Here is an 18,790-nt window from a genome sequence, read left to right on the forward strand (position 1 = left end):
TTGTAACAGTTTGAAAATGCCATCCATTTTAGTCAATATCTGTACTGCATTTCATGAGACACACCTCTTCTGCTTAGAGAGCTTTGTTCTTAACTTTTTGCAATATTCACATATCATACACTACACACAACATGCAACCATCCATTTTCATCAATATTCATGATCTGTAAAGTAGCCTTCCACCTATGATAGCCATACACCTAAAAGCTACATTACCGAAATTTTCTCCAATACCACAGGTAACATGGTTGGATACGCTGTCCACAACACAACGTAATGTAGTACGGCCCAGAGACAGCATCATGCATAGATAATGAACATACAGACACAGATAGATAGTGGAAGTGGATAGGGGCATGTACGCTTGACTCCTTTTTTTACCATGGTGACATATTCAATGATGTCTGTGCTAGATGTGTGTGTGGTAAGTGTAAACCAGCCTACTACAACTACTACTACTACAACAGTAATAATTGGATCACACACAAAGATTCGATATTAAAAGAATCAATAATTTATGCTGCAGTAAGGTAGGGTCAGTAGATGTGAAATAATTCTATCATAAAAGAACAACAACTTGTGGTATACTGACACACAATCAATAGATCTGAAATAATACACAAAAAGATTATATCATAAACTCTCCATCAGTTCTAGTGCACTCACATAGCCACAGCAAAAGCATTCAGCATGTGCACAGCCACCGATAATGCGTGCTGTAGACAGGCCGTACTAGGAGCAATATCTGTTGCCATCAACACTCCATCATCTGCAATAGCGACTCAATCTGAATTATGAACACTGCTGTCTGCAGTATAGGCCACAGAGAGCGGTCAGCAAGGACACACAGGTACGTAAGGTGACTTCACCTGCCCAGGGCCAGTTTGTCGTCAGCGAAGCAACAAAAAAGCGTGTGCAAAGCCTGCAATTATACATATGAATGGTGCAGACAGTACGCACTGGAGCAATGTCTTTTCCTACAGGACTACCTCAATAGCAACTCAATCTCAATTGTGAACACTGCTGTCTGCAGTGTAGGCCTGAGTGAATGGTCAGCAAGGGCCACATGGCATTCACTTGAGCTCTACAGTTTGCAATACACAAACCATAAAAAACGCGTGCAGAGCCTGCAGTGATGCAAATGAGTGGTGCAGACAGTAGACACTGAAGCAATATCTTTTCCTACAGGACTACCTCTTCTACAATAGCGACTCAATCTCAATTGTGAACACTGCTGTCTGCAGTGTAGGCCAGAGAGAGCGGTCAGCAAGAGCCCACAGCCACGTGGCATTGACTTGAGCTCTACAGTTTGCAATACGCAAAGCAAAGAAAACGTGCACAGAGCATGCAGTGATGCGTATGAGTGGTGCAGATAGAGCGCACAGGAGCAATGTCTTTTCCTACAGGACTGCATCATCCACAATACCGACTCAATGTCAAATATGAACACTGAAGTCTGCAGTATAAGCCAGAGAGAACGTTCAGCAAGGGCCCACAGTCACGTGGCATTGACTTGAGCTCTACAGTTTGCAATACGTGAAGCAAAGAAAACGTGTGCAGAGCCTGCAATGATGCGTATGAGTGGTGCACACAGTACGCTCCTAGGTCAATCTTGCCGCTACTGCTGCAGAGGCATGATTCCAATGATTAAGCATATGCTGGCGGATCGTGGGATGCGGCGATCTGCCGCCTATTATCCTTGCACAATTTAGAAGGTGAGGAGAGCGCTGTGGCTGGGGCCCCTATGGAATAATTGATAGACTGTTGGGACCTGCGACACTGGCGGCTGCCTACTACCCGCTGTGGTGGAGGGGCTTTGAGAGGCGGAGCCTTCTAGACTACCTCTGCGTTCGCGGTGTGGCCCTGCGACGAAGGGCCCCGCACCCATGCCCCTAGGGTCGGCCAGGAGACACACACTGCTGACCTAGCAGTCAAAGGTTTGTTGGCACGGACATTCACACAGCTGAGCCGCACCCACATGTTTCCGCACGAGGCACCTGGGTGTGAGAAAATAGGAGAACATAGCTGGCACTGAAGGGAAACCTTGCCTTGGCCGCATACTCCCAGCCCCTCCCTGGGACGTATATTGACGCTGCCACAAGTGACAAGCCAAAGGATTGGGACCTGCGGTCGGCCACTGGGCTGCAGCGTGCACGTCTGGGAGAGGTATTGGAGTCCTACTGTTACTGTTGTAGACTGTGGGGCGGTTGCTGTCGGTGCACGCAGCCTCCCACCCTCAGAGCGAACCTACCGTGAAGCACGCGCCCAGGGCCGTTGCTCTCTGGTCTTGCCGTATACGGAGTGGCACGAGGGTGCGACGCGGTTGACCCATGTCGGGTGGCACCCGGGCGCGGACTGGAACAGGAGGAGCACAGACCCCACGCCCGCCACCCAAGCTTAAAACGGACAGGATGGTAAAGCAGGGAAACGCAGATCAAACAGCAAACAAATTGGATGCAGTGCTAGCTGCGATGGAGCAGCTGCAAGGAAATATAAACCAGACCCGCACCTCCCTGGAATCTAAGATTGATAAGGTGGCAATAGACCTTACTCATTTGCACGCAGATCACCAGAAGTTAGCAGACCGCACCACCGTTCTGGAAACTGCGCTTACTGATATTAAGCCACAGGTGGTCCAGACAGACAAACATGTACAGGACCTGGTCAACTGTGTGGGGTTCCTGGAGGACAGGGCTGAGGATGCTGAAGGGCGGGCACGAAGAAACAACATACGCGTACTGGGAGTGCCGGAGCGCTGGGAGGGGACGAAGCCTGTGCTACACATGGAAAATTGGCTCAAAGACCTCCTTCCAGAGGGAACCCTCTCGCCTCACTTTGTCATAGAACGCGCACACAGAGTCCCTGCAAGGCCCCCCCCCCCCACGTGGTCGAACCCACGGCCTATGCTCCTCCAACTTCTCAACTTCTCAACTACCGAGATCGTGACTCTATCCTGCAGGAAACCAGGAAATTGCAAGATATCCAGATAGACAACCAAAAAATAATGTTCTTTCCGAACTATACCATCCAGATGCAGAGGCAAAGACACTCCTTTATGGTGGGGAAAAAACGTCTCCGACAACACAGCCTGAAATATTCACTGCTCTTCCCGGCGCGCTTGCGAGTGGAGGCGAGCAACAAAACGTATTTCTTTGCTGTGCCAGAGGAAGCAGAGGACTGGCTGGACACCTACACCGCTACAAGATCTTGTGGCGCTTCCGCTTCGGCAACCTTGCCAAAATCGGGTGGCCCCTTCCGCCGCCGCAGGAGAGAGAGAATACTGACAGGAGCACGGACGCAGACCTCGCCACCGATGGGACCGCACACAGACTTGATTCTCAGTGGCCAACGGGACGCCTTACAGGCGGTAGCGGAGGTCAGTGGCTCTTTGGGAACTGAGGATGCATCAAACTCGAGCCAACGTGACCTATACAGTGATGATGAGCAGGTTTATGGTCTGCAAAACTCGCAAGACTCGACTGAGCAGCCGGACGTTACCCCGCAGATACCATCATATGAGCGCTGCAAGACTGTATCCTTGATTGGACTGCAAACTGAGGTATTGTGATGTATATGTAGAAGTACTCAGTCATTAATGATGTGTCCATATGCGGAGGCCATGCTTTGGCCGCCGAGTCGTGTGTGGAGCGGTGAGTTCCATCATGTTACTGGAGGGGAGGGGCTTGATCTTATGCTTTGCTACAGCAGTTTCTGCGCCAGTGCACGCCATTGGACCGGCGGGGGTCCTCCAGCTGGGGCACATAGTTTGCTTACGTTATATTGTACCATGCCTGTGGACGGGGAGCCTCTGGAACATAGGACACATATATTGTTGGTCACCTGTACGTCATAAGTAGTGTACCCCCCCAGGTCGTCTTGACTGTTGCCTCTATTGAGGGTTTGGACGATTGCTTGTTGCACCATCGCCCTTTTGGAATTGTTTTAATGTTTATGTTATTGTATTGGTTTGTTATGAGATATCTTTTATTACTCACCCATCTCGCCCGACAAAAAATGCCACCAGTCATCATGTGAGGGAAGCTGTGCACAACGTGGTCATGTATACTGTGTGAGTCCGATGGGTTATGAGACATATGATGGTTATGATTCATGTACTTTAGAAAATATATCCGCAGTTAAAATTGGCACATGGAATGTGCGAGGCATGCACACACCATCACGTAGGTATCAGATATACTCATACCTCAAGAGACATCGCATACAAATAGCTCTTTTGCAGGAAACGCACTTGGCCAAATCAGAAATCCAGCGCTTAGACCACCGCTAGCGAGGCCAAATATATGCTACGGTGTATTCAGCATATGCACGGGCACGCTAATTTGGGTACAACCAGGGGTCCTATTTAAAATTACACAATCGTTGTCAGATACAGAAGGCAGATACGTGGTAGTAAGGGTCACGCTGAATGGCAGACAGATCGTGATTGCATCACTGTATGCTCCTAACACCGACCAGGCAGCCTTTTTTGATGATATGTCGCGTATCCTTGCGCCGTGGCATGATATACCTATGCTTCTGGGGGGAGACTAAAACAGTGTACTTGACGTTGACCTGGACCGCTCCTTCCCACCCCTTCCGGGCACGACCATGCATACTGCCATGAAGGCGCTGACTAACTGGGCGGGGCAGTGGCGTCTTAGGGACATCTGGAGGACTTGTAATCCCCATGACAGAGTGTACTCTTATTACTCTGGCGCACACGGTTTACATGTACGATTAGACCGGTACATGCTTTCGGAAGAGCTACTTGCACATGTGTCCGCGGTCTATTATTTTGGAAGGACACATTCGGATCACTAGGGGTGGGCGGAATTTGCGTAATCGCGTTACGCAAATCTCCGCAAAACGGTAAAAAATCTCTGCGAACACGCAGAATTTCCGCGAACGCGTGGAATTGCTTGTTCGCGAAGCTTTTTTACTGTACGCAATCTTTGTTTGCATGCTCAGGGGGAAATATCTCGCGAACACGCATTTTGTGAACGCGGACAAGCAAAAAATTTCGCGAAGTCGCAGAATAAAGATTTTTGGGCAATTTCGCGTTCTCCGCAGAACGCAAAATTACCCAAATTCCGCGAACGGAACGGAATTTACCGCCCAGGCTTAATCCTAACCCGCGCATACTGGAAGTGTTATGGGAGCGCCCTCAGCGGCCGATATCAACCTGACGGATACAGCCAGATGTGTTACTGGCTGCACCCTTCCGGAATCTGCTGGCCACGCATATACTACATTACTTCGAGGAAAACACTGGCACCGCCACGACACCCAAGTAGAATGGGATGACTTTAAAGTAGTGGTTACAGGCAAATGCCTTGGTATGCAGGCGGGTATGCGCAGACAATTAGAGACTGAACTCACACATCTTGAACATGACCTGCTCCGAAGGGAAGGGGAGGCCGTGGAGAGTGACGATGGGTCATTAGCGCGGAACAGGGGGGAGCATTCCAGATTACTTGACCGACTCCGCAATTTGAACTATGCAGCGCATTCGGCGTGTACCCATCATATGGGAGATAAGCCTGGCAAGTTGTTGTCGTGGTTAATACGACAAGACCCAGTTACCACACCCGGGATGTCTATACAAACCACACATGGCGATACGGCTCACACTCAGAGAGACATACATGACACCTTTGTGGAGCACTACACTAGGATGTATCGGTCGTGCTTGCGTGTCACAGACAAGGACATACAAGAGTTTCTCAATGCCCTGACACAACCGTGTCTGGTAGGAGCATCAGCAAGACAAACTGGGTGTTTCTTTGCTGCCAGACGAACTACGGGATAGTATTTTCTCCCTATCAAACGGCAAGTCACCAGGCCCGGATCGGCTACCGGCTGAATTCTTCAAAGCCTACTCCGATAAATTAATACCGGAGCTGCTGGGGTGTACACAGCGGCCCTAGATGACTCGGCCCTTACACCTACGCAAAATGAGGCGACGCTGGTCTCCCTCCTGAAACCAGGTGGGGACCCTGAAAATCTTGGTTCCTATCGCCCACTGGCTTTGCTAAACACAGACAATAAAATCCTTGCCTCTGCCCTAGCCAAGCGTATATCCCCGTTTGTACCAACCCTGGTCCATAGAGATCAAAATGGGTTTGTTCCGAACAGAAGCATCTCTTTGAACATCCATAGGTTATTCAGAGTTCAGAAATATGCGGTGGATAATTGGCCACGTGCTGGATGCTTAGTTCTAGACCTGGAGAAGGCCTTTGACTCAATGGGGTGGCCCTATTTTACAGCGGTGCTGCGTAAATACGAGCTAGGAGACGTATACTTACAAATGATACAGTGTTTGTACCAGCGACCCATGGTACGGGTCCGCACAGGCAAGCTCATGTCAGATACAAATAGGGTCAGACGTGGGACTAGACAGGGATGCCCTTTGTCCCCATTGCTTTTTTCCCTTGCCATGGAACACCTGGCGGCTCTGCTGCGAGACAGCTGAGCAGACTGGGGCATACCCCTGGAAGATGGTCTCCACACGATGTCCCTATATGTTGATGATCTGTTGCTGTACATGAGAGACCTGCATGATATACCGCCAGCTATATCCGACATATTCCGTCGGTTTGAAGAAGTCTCAGGATTTAAGGTAAATTGGGCCAAATCGGGCGCTTATTATTTTGGTGAGAATGTGGACGCCACTGCTATAACAATAAATGGTGCGGCGCTTGCCTGGTGCCCGACAATGTTTAGGTATCTGGGTATATATATCTACAGAGCTCCTGCGGACATACCGGAGGGCAACCTAGTGCGTGCCATTTCCTCCATACGGGCGCAGATACAATTTTGGAAGACTCTTCCACTAAATGTAATGAGTCGCGTCACCCTAACTACGATGATAGTGTTACCCAGACTACTGTACTATTTTGCAAATCTGCCGGTACATGTCCCGGTGCGGCTGTTTTGGGAAATGGAGGGGTTAATCAGAGGTCTAATATGGAATACGGGACGGGCCAGAATAGCGCTGCAGAAACTATACGTGCCACCGGAATGTGGAGGCTTGGCAGTTCCCCATCTAGAATTGTGCTACCTAGCTGCACAGTTACAGTGGGTTGCACGGTGGCTAAGCGGCAAGAACCTGGCGGATACCGCCACTGCGTTGTGTTCATGGACACGAATATACAGCCTATTTCACCCACTGGCAAAATTTCCCCGTTCGACACAGTTGCATATGGAATTGGCCCACAGATGCTACCGAAGGAGCCTCCAACTTACAAAGGACACTGTTCCTTATGCCCCAATACTACCACTGGTTGGTACGCTCCGAGGCAGAGACTTTGTAACAGATGTAGCATTGATGCCCTGGACTGATGTGGGAGTGGAGACACTAGGAGATCTATACACGGATGGTGCCTTGCTGTCTTTTGCAACACTGACAGTGGATACTGGCTTGCCGGTGGGTCAGTTCCTCCTACACGCAGCCATCCTACGGACATTGACACAGACGTGGGGAGATCTGGCAACTGAGCCACAAACACATCAGTTGCTGCAGTATCGGCTTGTGATGGGGCAAGGGACACATGTGATCCATCATCCATTGGCTAGTGCAGGCCCTACTTACACATGTGTTAAATCCACCACAGAGACTCCGGGCGCGATGGGCTGAAGACCGAGGTCAGCCCTGGACAGATAAAGACTGGGAACGCGTCCTGGCCAGTGCCACTCACATACCATGTAATTCACGTTTCAAACTTATACAAACATATATATTGCACAGAGCGTATCTCTAGCCGGACAAGATTAATAAATATTTTAACGTCGCCACCTCTGCTTGCCCGAGATGTCAACTACTAGATGATGACCTATTGCATATGTTGTGGTCCTGCCCTCTACTTCACTCCTATTGGCTCACAATTACGGACACTCTTACCAGCTGTAAGAACACCGAAGTGCCACACACATGGGAGGTTTGCATCCTGGGGTTTTACAAACGCCCAAAAGCTAACAAAGTAAGCTCTAAATTCTGTGACTTAGGTTTGATCACTGCAAAACGTCTGATAACCAAGAGATGGAAACATAAAGACCCTCCGGGTGCACCCCACTGGCTAAAATCTTTAGAAAATTGGGCACAGGCGGAGAGTACCATTCTTAATAGAGAAGAAACGGCTGGACTGCGTAAGTTCACTGTCGCCCAGGCCTGGGACGATATCCTGAAGCTTATTACACAAACTAGCACAGCGCTGTGTGCTCCCCCCACAGAGTGAGCTGCAGATGATGTCTGAACTGTTGTCTGGGTGGAGCGGATAGGCTGAGTACACTACACACCCTAAGACATGACTGTCAAGCTGAGCAACGATCCCGCATTCCTTCATGTTGTTATATGGACACAACCCCAGATACATGATACCCTCACAACCACGCAACCACATACTGACTAGGAATAGCAACCCAAACCTGCTAAAAGCACGCGAGCCATGGCATGACTTCACTCGAAAGGCACATACCGCACTGGAGACATATATGTTATTGTGTATCTGATATCTCCTTTTCTTTTGCTTGTATTTATTTTACGTTTATTAGTTGTGATTTAAAAGTTGGAAAACAAAGATATCTTGCATTCAATGACATAGTTCACTTCCCATCACCATGCCTTATTGTCTATTGTTATTCAACAATTGTATTGTACACCAAGTTGTATGTAACTGTGTTGGTAGATCTATTCGCTTCTGACTAATTATAGCTGGAAGAAGATATATATGTTGGACATGTCCTGCCCCTCAATCTGGAGGTGAAAGCATATGTGGGTATCAGATGCCCATACTAGACTGCCAATGTACGTTACCCTCTGCGAAATAGAGACGGAGTACGCTGTAATCACTATGGGGCAATATTCAGGGTCATATATGTAAAGTGATATTGATTTTGTATGCAAGTGCAATATAAACCTATGCTTAATTTGTTTGTACGTGAAAATAATAAAAATGCAATAAAGATATTCACAAAAAAATGAGTGGTGCTGACAGAGCACACTACAGCAATCTCTTCTCTTACTGTACTGCATCATCTACAATACCGACTCAATGTCAAATGTAAACACTGACGTCTGCAGTATAGGCCAGAGAGAGCGTTCAGCAAGGGCCCAGACTCACGTGGCATGTACTTGAGCTCTACAGTTTGCAATACGCGAAGCAAAGAAAAAGTGTGCAGAACCTGCAATGATGCGTATGAGTGGTGCAGACAGAGTACACTACAGCAATCTCTTCTCTTGCAGTACTGCATCATCTACAATAGCAACTCGATCTGAATTGTGAACACTACTGTCTGCATTGTTAATTGAAGGCAGTACTCACACACACAACCATCAATACTTTTTCTCACTCCCTCTTTACAAAATAAAACAACATAAATTACTGAGAACTCTACAATGAATAAATATAAATCAAAATAACTCGAATACGGATTTCATCTGTCCACAGTCTACACTATTCACTATTCCTTTGAACTTGCAAGATGAATTTGGTCATTGTACTAAACCTATAACTCATATAAAAAAAATCATAAAGCAAATATACTTAAATAATATTGTGTATGTTTCAATAGACATTCTAATTACTTAACTACTGGATTCTGTAATTAAATAATCACCACTTAATCTAAATTGTGAACCCTGCGAACCGCAGTCTAGACCAAATCCAGTGGTCATTCACAACTCAAAGCCACTTCTGTTGGATTCGAAAGCACAGAGTTGGTTGCACCTGATCAGAGGGGTTACACAGAAATCATAACAGACTTTAACTTATGACATCCTCAATCATAGAATCAAGACCCCATTTCACTGTTTGCACCTGCTGTGCCACAGTATACTCCACCGACTTGTGTCAACCAAGCCCAATAATCATGTGCAGCAGTTAGCTATGGAAGCACATAGTATGATGCACCTCAACACACAAACTTCTGAGAAAAGCAAGCAGCAGGTAATATCGGACATCATCCATTGTGGGATCAAGACACCGTTCCACTGTTGGGACCTAGAGTTGGTTGCACCCGACGAAGAGAGTGCCTTCATCTTCACTCTCAATTGCAGTTCGAACATTGTATATTGTGTAGTAAACACACCGTTCTACTTTTGCAACCTAGAGTTCTTTGCAGCTGTTAGAAGGGAATACCTCCATCTCCAGTCTCAGATACAGTTCTAACATCGTCCATTGTGGGATCAAGACACCATTAAACTGTTGGGACCTACAGTTGCTTGCAACTCATCGGAGGGGGTACACAGAAATCATCACAAACTTTAACTTCTAACTTCCTCAATCATATAATTAAGACCCCATTTCACAGTTTGGACCAGCTGTATCGCGGTGTATTCCAGCGATAGCAGTCAACTGAGCCCAATAACCATGTGCAGCACTTAACTACTGAATGATAGAATCAGATGCACCTCAACAGAGGGAGTTCTGTGAAAAACCAGCAACAGGTAATATCGGACTCCGTCCATTGTGTGATAAAGAATAGTGTCCGAATTTGCAGAACGTTTCTGCATATACACATCAAAATCCACATGGGAATGTGGGGCTTTGCCCCCCCCCCCCCTTTTTTCTTCTCTTTTTCCCTCTGTCTCTTCTACTAACTAGTTATACAAAGTTTCATCATGATTCGGTGTGCGTCTGCCGAGGTACACAAGGGACGCACCAGAACATCGAGGGGAACAATCTGTTGAGTGTTTCAGAAATTTTGCCTACGTGTGTGTCTCTCAGAGCCGAATATTGGTCACTCCACTTATTTAAATTCAGCCGGTTGCAGATATAAACTACTAGTTGGTACATAGATTAGTATGGATGACCCTGGATTGGTCTACGTAGATGAATATCATCGTTGTCACTCGCATGTCCAGAATGGTGGCGCATGACTCTCGATCGAGTGTGTTTTATTACTAGACCACCGTATGTTCAAGACTGCTATGCAGCCTTGGGGATAGCCGCTGTCATAAGGACACTCAGGTCTCTTGTCATTAAGTCTTTTTTGGAAAGCATTTCAGAACACAATAATTCTGCGTTCTAACTCTCTCATGATGTTGGCAGCTGCATCAATACGTTCATTATCATATTATGGGGTATGTTTATAACGAAAGTTACTTGTTTCAGTTTATTGGATGTCAAGAGGATGAAATACGGACTTCCTCGAGTGTTAGCCTGGTGGCGCAAGTTACTAGGTGCATGGTACCTAGTCATTCGAGACATGAGTTCAAAACTGCTGTAAGCTTTTTTCTCTTAAATATGGTTTTTTTTAATGGAAATCTATATACCAACTTATTTGATTCTTTTATATTACGTTTTAATGCTGAAAATAATTTTTTAGGCCCACATCATGTGAGCCGGCTACGATACAACTATTAACTCGTTTTTCTTCTTGCCTAGAAAAGATAGCAATTTATACTCAGCGCCAAAAAGTTTGAATGTGTTTCCCGCCTCCAGTCTATTAATTGCACTAATTAGTCCGAGTATATATAGGACCGGTGTGCTAATGCTCCGTTACGCGGCGTTTTTGCAAAACCGACACGTACGGAGACATCGGACCGGGAGCTGGATGGCCTCACGTTATTCTGCCTCATAATTGTAAGTGGCATTCTGTTCGATCTTGTTGGACTTTCGTGTGAGTAAATAGCTCGCTGTGTGGTTGTGTTAGTGACTAGCATTTTGTTATCTTGGCAATTTGCATGGGGGAATGCTTCTTTGAAACTAGAGCCATGTTACATACGCACTGCTGGTGACGGATATCACTGCCTCAAGTTGCTTTCAATTGATTCTGGGCGCCAATGTATACATTACTAACGCGGCTTACAAACTCGGTTTTTTTGCTTGTGTTACTGAAGATTATATTCTAATAGTTGGCAGTTGACACGGGTTATGTTTTGAAAATCTTCAGTTACGTTTAACACACACTGCGGGTATCACTGCCGGGAGTTGTTTCCTGACTCTCTTTCGCGTGCAGCTTCCAGATACTTGTAGATGAACTAAAAGTATACCGGGCAAGAGTGATCGACCCTAGGCAATGACAAATGTCAGCATGGTGTGTTTGCATACATTGCAGATGCTAGAGGTCTTCTTGTTGTTGCTCACGAGCGTGCTGATTCATTGTTACTGAATTGAAAGGTTTTTAAGTTGGTAACAACATTTAACTTTCATGATCGTGGTTATGAGCCCACTTAGAAGATAGGGCATTTCAGGTTTTAACTTTATTATCAAGGACTGGTGCTAGGTTCTGTCCTCTTCTGCCCCCTCATGGTGGTTGCCTGGACATGCACTCCCCTTGTTGTTCTACTCTTAATTGGTGTATAATATAGGTGTTAGCTTTCTGTATATATTTTTTTAGTTTCCTTTATTTAATCGATTTATATTTCGTTTTTTTCAGGATGACATCCAGTGACACATATCAGTGTCTACCCGAATCTAGTACAATATTTACTGAGACTCGACTAATATACGTTTTTGAGGTAATTGTGAAGGTTTTTTCTGAACTATGTTTTTTTGTTACATTAGAACATAATCAGATGGCTGTATTTGCTTGTGGTTCTTCTCTTTGATAACGGTCCGTGGTTGGTGAATCATTAATATTCGAATTAACTGTTCCCAACACAGTAAGCTTCAATTGGAAATCTCATTACGACGTCAAGACCGTTTCAGTGTTCCGTACACACTGGAAATTTTATACCTAAATAGAAAGCGTGCGGACTATACTAATGATAATGATGTGTGTTTCTGTAAAGTTTAAATATGTTTTACATTTTGAAGAATGAGTGGATGTATAAGTGTCTGGATGAAGGATTTAGAAGGTGCGTGACTGACTGTATAAGTGAGCGATTAAATGTCTTACTGAATGCATTGGTTAGTGACTAAACTGTCTGAATGTGTGCATCAGTATGTCTGTTGTTGTGTATGCTGCTGCATGTGTTGATCAGTAGGTATATGAGTGGCTATATGGGTTATTGATTGGTTGTCCAAGTATTTGTATGTGAGGCTGAGTGTGTGTGTGTGGGTGGCTGGGAGGTGTGACTCTGTGCATAGATGTGTAATCAGTTGATTCACCTGGTGTATGGGTTCAAGAGTGCATGTGGAAACAGCTGTATGGGTGGTTGACTGTGTGCATGGGTGTTTTGGTAACTGAATGGATATCTCAGGGATATGTAAAATACAGTGCATGTGAGTGGGCATATATAAATGACTATACATGAGAGCCAGTGATTGTGTGAGTGGCTGTATGGATCAATGTGTACTTGTATCAGTGATTGTATAATATAGTAAGTATGTGTTAGTATATGTTTGTATATTTGAGGTGTTGTCTATATAACTGTATAGATGAGGAAATGCGAGTGTGATTTATTCTTTGCATGACTGATTAGGTGTGAGTAAATCCATGGATGAGTGGCAGTGTGTGTCTGTGTAGGTGTATGACTGCATATGATAGTGTTGTATTGATGAGTGTCTGTATGTATGAGTGATTGTATGTGTGAGTGGATGTGTGTGTGTAGACCTAGGAATCGGTGAGTGCGCATGTAGTTACTGGTATTGGTGTGTCAATCATTTCAGGAATGGTAGTTTGTATTTAACACTTGGTGTATCAAAGGTTAGATTAGAATGTGAGCAGGTGCATCATCGCCTCTTCTCCTACAACACCTCAAGGTTGTGGAACTCCATGCCTCTCCCTCTTCGACAGGAGCCCAACCATCTTTCTTTCTGTAAGAAATTAAAAACTTGGCTGTTCCCTACAAAATAACGATATTTGACCTTGTCCTTCGTTTTCGTAGCTGCAAGCGATGGGATGCCTCCGGGTAGCCATGCGCTATACACAAATTCTTTTCATTTAATCGTATTATCACATGGATGATGTCATCAGTGATGTGATCAGTGATGTCATTTGAGATGTCATCAGTGATGTCACTGACCATGTCATGAATGATGTAATATGTGACATCAGCAGTGGATTGCGGGCGCGCGAGTTATAGTGAGTCCAACTAACTATAACGTGGGAATTTCAATGGTTTTGTATGAGTAAAATTTTTAGCTAACTATAACTGGTGTGAAACCTATGGTTTTTTTTAGTTATTTTCAAAGGTTTTTTAAAAGCGAATTCCTTTGTATATTGAGTTTGTAACCTACGATTTCTAAACTGATTTTTTTTTTTATTACCAGTTTTTTATAACTATTAATTTTTTTTCTTTTTTTCACAAATATTTTTTTCAATGTATTTTTCATGTAGGTTTTTTGTCTTGGGGCGCTCAGGGTGCGCGAACCGGTAAGCTCACCCAAGAGCGCTATTGCCGCGTGCGAAAAAAAAGGATGTATTTAACTAAATAATAATGCAAGACATTCAGTAGCATACTTATAAAAGTAGTATTTTTGATTGTAAATACCCGTATTCTATCTTTAAACTTATTTCCGTAATGCTAGCAAAACTTCATTTAGACGCGCCCCCGAAAGCGCCTACGTATGTGCCGCGTAAGTGCTCCCGAAAGCGCCTACGTATGTGCCGCGTAAGCACCCCCAGAAGCGCTTCGGTGCGCGCAGCGTAAGTGCGTCAAGTCATGTGACCTTAAAATAATTTTTTTCATTGGTTAACTTTTTTTTTTTTTTTTTTTTTTTTTTTACAACTAATGAAATCCCCACCCATTTCCTTCACTTCTTCTTTCACTTTGGAGACAGCAAGACATGTTCTTTTCTGTTTTTCCTTTTTGTGAAAAGAATGGCTTCTAGACCATCCAGCAGCAGTGAGGACTTAGATGGCTTCATTGAGGAGGTGCCTTCTGAGCCCAAGGTAAAGGAGCACTTTATTTGGAAGTTTTTCACCATACCACCAGGTGAAAAAAAGGTGAATGCTCAGTGTAGTGCAAAATTTGCAAAACTGTGCTTTCACGGGGTGATCCTACAAGGAAGTACAGTTTTGGAAACTCGACAATGATTCGCCAGGTTCAGATGAGGCACCCCCAGAACTATGCCCGGGAGAGTGTCAGGGCTCTGACACAAAATCCCCCAAGGGATGGTGCTTCAACATCTACTGGAAGACCAACTGCATCAAACGTGAGGGAGACCTGAGCAGCTGATTCCTAACATTCAGCCTGTTTTTCATGGCATCACTATAAAATGTAAGGACTGTGATGAAATGCTTTGTTACGGAGAACAAAGTATCATGAACATTGTACGTACAAGGGAAAACCACAGCTGCCGTCCCCAGCCCTAATTTTTACTTTTTTTTGCTCCTGTTGAGCAGTTTGACTTTCCCTGTTTTTGTTCTTGTTTACAAAGAAAACCTAAAAAGAAAAAAAAGTTCTTTTTAGAAGTACCTCCAGTTCTCCAAAAAGAGCTGTATTCTTAACCAATACAAAAGGAGTGAGTGTAGTGGAGTGCAGTGAGAGAGGAAAGGAAAATGAGTGAGGGAGCAAAAAAAGGGAAGAGGGGAAGGGAAGTGAAGTAGGGGGATTGAAAGAAGGTGAGTGTGGGAGTATGGCGGAGTTATAGGGTGTGAGCGTGACAGAAGAGGAGTAAGAGACTAAGGGGACGGAAATAATGAGCCTAACAGAGGGAGAAAGAAGGAAGGGGAGTGTAGAACTAAGAGGACAGAGGGAGTAAGACAAGGAGTTAGTGAAGTGGAGTAAGGATAGTAAGGGAAGGGTAGAGTGAAGGAGCGAAGGAAGGGAAGAGGTAGGAAAGTAAAGGAGAAGGTCTGAAAGAAAGTGAGTGTGGGAGTATGGCTGATTATAGGGAGTGAGCGTGACAGAAGAGGAGTGATAGACTAAGAGGACGGAGAGAATGAGGCTAACGGAGAATGAGGGAAGGGGAGTGTAGAACTAGGAGAACAGAGGGAGTAAGAGAAGGAGTTAGTAAAGTGGAGTAAGGAAAGGAAGGGAAAAGAGTGAAGGAGCGAAAGAAGGGAAGAGAGGAAGGAAAGTAAAGGAGAAGGTCTGAAAGAAAGTGAGTGTGGCAGTATGGCTGATTATAGGGAGTGAGCGTGACAGAAGAGGAGTGAGAGACTAAGGGGATGAAGAGAATGAGACTAACAGAGGATGAGGGAAGGGGAGTGTAGAACTAAGAGGACACAAGGAGTAAGAAATACAAGGGTTGTACATTTCTCAAATGAGGAGAACAGAGTTTTGCTCTTGTATTTTAGACTCTAAATCAGTACCTACTTGTAGGTACTTAAATTACCCACATAACACAACAGCTCTTTTTAGAGCTACCCTACCTCTAAGCAATCCAAATACGTATTTAAAACTATTTCCCTAAAAGTTTCAGGTGGATTCGTGAAGTGGGGGCTGAGAAAAAAGGGGGTCCCAAAACGTGTTTTCCCCATGTTAATTTCCATAGGACGGTCTGACAAGTCTACAGCTCGCACCGCTGAACGGAATTACACCAAACTTAGCAAAATTGTAGGGACTGGTACGCAGATGTGCCTTTGCTATGTTTGGTGAAAATTGCTCCAGTGGTTTTTATGAAAATTAACTTCTAAAACACATATATATCTATAGGCGTGCTCCGAGCGCTCACTGGTACGTGTATCGGGGAGCGCACCCGGTGCGCTATGGGAGTGCACGAGCGGAAACGTGATTGGCTGTCGGATGTCTGTCAAAATTCTAAACAGTCTGGAGAGTCCGCCATCTTGTGTCTCGGTAAAATCGAGACACCTGAGGTGAAAATAAAAGGGGGGAAATGATTAAAAGTGGGCAGGGTAGACACCCCCTGACCCCCTAGGTTTTCTGAGGGGGGCCTAGAAGGACCCTGAAGGGCAAAACTTTTTTTTTTTTTTTTTAATTTCAGCGGGGTAAGCGCTGGGTGCGTTCCCATGTACGCTCTCTGGTACGTGCACCCTGAGCGCACCACAGGGTAAAACAGTGAAAGAAAATAATTTTAAATAAGTATTTGGATTGCTTAGATAGGGTAGCTCTAAAAAGAGCTGTTTTGTTATGTGGGTGATTTAAGTACCTAGAAGTAGGTACTGATGTAGAGTCTAAAATTCAAGAGCAAAACTCTGTTCTCTTCATCTGAGAAATGTACAACCCTTGTATCTCTTACTCTGTGTCCTCTTAGTTCTACACTCCCCTTCCCTCATCCTCTCTGTTAGTCTCATTCTCTTCATCCCCTTAGTCTCTCACTCCTCTTCTGTCACACTCACTCCCTTTAACTCGGCCATACTCCCACACTCACCTTCTTTCAGACTTTCTCCTTTACTTTTCTTTCTCTCTCTTCCCTTGTTTTGCTCCTTCACTCTTTTTCCTTTCCTTACTCCACTAACTCCTTGTCTTACTCCCTCTGTCCTCTTAGTTCTACACTCCCCTTCCTTCATTCTCTGTTAGCCTCATTCTTTCTGCCCCCTTAGTCTCTCACTCCTCTTCTGTCACGCTCACACCCTATAACTCAGCCATACTCCCACACTCACCTTCTTTCAATCCCCCTACTTCACTTCCCCTCTCGTCCCTTTTTTTGTTCCCTCACTCATTTTCCTTTCCTCTCTTACTGCACTCCACTCACTCCTTTTGTATTTGTTAAGAATACAGCTCTTTTTGGAGAATTGGAGGTAGTTCTAAAAAACTTTTATTTTTTTCTTCTTTTTAGGTTTTTTTGTGAACAAAAATAGGGAATATCAAACTGCTCAACAGGAGCAAAAAAAAGTAAAAATTAGGGCTGGGGACGGCAGTGGTGGTTTTCCCTTGTACGTACAATATTCATGATACTTTGTTCTCCGTAACAAAGCATTTCATCAGTCCTTACATTTTATAGTGATGCCATGAAAAACAGGCTGAATGTTAGGAATCAGCTGCTCAGGTCTCCCTCTCACGTTTGATGTAGTTGGTCCTCCAGTAGATGTTGAAGCACCATCCCTTGGGGGATTTCGCGTCAGAGCCCTGACACTCTCCCGGGCATAGTTCTGGGGGTGCCTCCTCTGAACATGGCGAATCATTGTCGAGTTTCCAAAACTGTACTTCCTTGTAGGATCACCCCATGAAAGCACAGTTTTGCAAATTTGCACTCCATTTTGGAGCATTCACCTTTTTTTCACCTGGTGGTATGGTGAAAAACTTCCGAATAAAGTGCTCCTTTACCTTGGGCTCAGGAGGCACCTCCTCAATGAAGCCATCTGAGTCTTCACTGCTGCTGGATGGTCTTTTCTGTTCTTCCATTTTGTGAAAAGAATGGCTGCTAGAACAGGTCTTGCTGTCTCCAAAGGGAAGGAAATGGGTGGGGTTTTAATTAGTTGTAAAAAAAACTGTTAACCAATGAAAAGTTATATTTTAAGGTCACATGACTTGGGGCGCTTACACTGCGCGCACCGAAGCGCTTCCAGGGGCGCTTACGCGGCACGACCGAAGGCGCTTCCGGGGGCGCTTACGCGGCACGTACGTAGGCGCTTCCGAGCGCGCTTACGCGGCGCGTCTAAATGACGTTTTGCTAGCATTATGGAAATACGTTTAAAGTTAAAATACGGGTATTTACAATCAAAAATACTACTTTTATAAGGATGCTACTGAATGTCTTGCATTATTATTTAGTTAAATGCATCCTTTTTTTTTTTTCCCCCCGCACGCGGCAATAGCGCTCTCGGGTGAGCTTACCAGTGCGCGCACCCTGAGCACCCCAAGACAATATGATTTAAAAAAACTACATGAAAAATACATAGAAACATTTTTTGGGTGAAAAAAAGAAAAAAATTAATAGTTATAAAAACAAGTAATAAAAAAAAATTCAGTTTAAAAATCGTAGGTTACAAACTCAATATACAAAGGAATTAGCTTTCAAAAAACCTTTGAAATTCACTGAAAAAAACAGGTTTCACA

General features: G+C 44.9%; 1 protein-coding gene across 1 annotated transcript in view; it reads right to left on the reverse strand.

Annotated features, from left to right (window-relative positions):
• Positions 1–18,790, reverse strand: part of LOC147729701 (dynein axonemal heavy chain 17-like) — a 1,258,223-nt gene that overhangs the window by 570,100 nt on the left and 669,333 nt on the right. The gene's annotated exons all lie outside the window — the stretch shown is intronic.

The sequence above is a fragment of the Lissotriton vulgaris genome, chromosome 2_1 (genome assembly GCF_964263255.1).
Source record: "Lissotriton vulgaris chromosome 2_1, aLisVul1.2, whole genome shotgun sequence".
Taxonomy (NCBI): Eukaryota; Metazoa; Chordata; class Amphibia; order Caudata; family Salamandridae; genus Lissotriton; species Lissotriton vulgaris.